Here is a 1482-nt window from a genome sequence, read left to right as displayed (position 1 = left end):
CCCCCTTTCCGTCCCCGACCCGGGTCACCCACGCCCGTGCCGCGTGCACTGTGGAGACTAATCCGGGAACGGGTCACGGCGCGGGGAGGTGAGGACGGCCTGCACAACCGATGGCCAAGGCTGCAGTCGGTCCTTCCTCCTGGGAGGAAGCTGCCCAACCTCATCCCAGGTGGGAAGGAAGCAACCCGACCTCATGCCAGGTGGGAAGGAAGCAGCCCAGCTTCATCCCAGGTGGGAAGGAAGTAGCCCATCCTCATCCCAGGTGGGAAGGAAGCAGCCCAACCTCATCCCAGGTGGGAAGAAAGTAGCCCATCCTCATGCCAGGTGGGAAGGAAGCAGCCCATCCTCATGCCAGGTGGGAAGGAAGCAGCCCATCCTCATGTCAGGTGGGAAGGAAGCAGCCCATCCTCATGTCAGGTGGGAAGGAAGCAGCCCATCCTCATGCCAGGTGGGAAGGAAGCAACCCGACCTCATCCCAGGTGGGAAGGAAACAGCCCATCCTCATGCCGGGTGGGAAGGAAGTAGCCCATCCTCATGTCAGGTGGGAAGGAAGCAGCCCATCCTCATGTCAGGTGGGAAGGAAGCAGCCCATCCTCATGCCAGGTGGGAAGAAAGTGGCCCATCCTCATCCCAGGTGGGAAGGAAGCGGCCCATCCTCATGCCAGGTGGGAAGGAAGTAGCCCATCCTCATGCCAGGTGGGAAGGAAGTAGCCCATCCTCATGCCAGGTGGGAAGGAAGTAGCCCATCCTCATGCCAGGTGGGAAGGAAGTAGCCCATCCTCATGCCAGGTGGGAAGGAAGTAGCCCATCCTCATGCCAGGTGGGAAGGAAGTAGCCCATCCTCATGCCAGGTGGGAAGGAAGTAGCCCATCCTCATGCCAGGTGGGAAGGAAGTAGCCCATCCTCATGCCAGGTGGGAAGGAAGTAGCCCATCCTCATGCCAGGTGGGAAGGAAGTAGCCCATCCTCATGCCAGGTGGGAAGGAAGTAGCCCATCCTCATGCCAGGTGGGAAGGAAGTAGCCCATCCTCATGCCAGGTGGGAAGGAAGTAGCCCATCCTCATGCCAGGTGGGAAGGAAGTAGCCCATCCTCATGCCAGGTGGGAAGGAAGTAGCCCATCCTCATGCCAGGTGGGAAGGAAGTAGCCCATCCTCATGCCAGGTGGGAAGGAAGTAGCCCATCCTCATGCCAGGTGGGAAGGAAGTAGCCCATCCTCATGCCAGGTGGGAAGGAAGTAGCCCATCCTCATGCCAGGTGGGAAGGAAGTAGCCCATCCTCATGCCAGGTGGGAAGGAAGTAGCCCATCCTCATGCCAGGTGGGAAGGAAGTAGCCCATCCTCATGCCAGGTGGGAAGGAAGTAGCCCATCCTCATGCCAGGTGGGAAGGAAGTAGCCCATCCTCATGCCAGGTGGGAAGGAAGTAGCCCATCCTCATGCCAGGTGGGAAGGAAGCGGCCCAACCTCATGCCAGGTAGGAAGGAT

Source organism: Alligator sinensis, unplaced genomic scaffold (assembly GCF_000455745.1).
Source record: "Alligator sinensis unplaced genomic scaffold, ASM45574v1 scaffold991_1, whole genome shotgun sequence".
Taxonomy (NCBI): domain Eukaryota; kingdom Metazoa; phylum Chordata; order Crocodylia; family Alligatoridae; genus Alligator; species Alligator sinensis.
The sequence above is the reverse complement of the archived record's forward strand: the minus strand, read 5'-3'. Positions refer to the sequence as shown.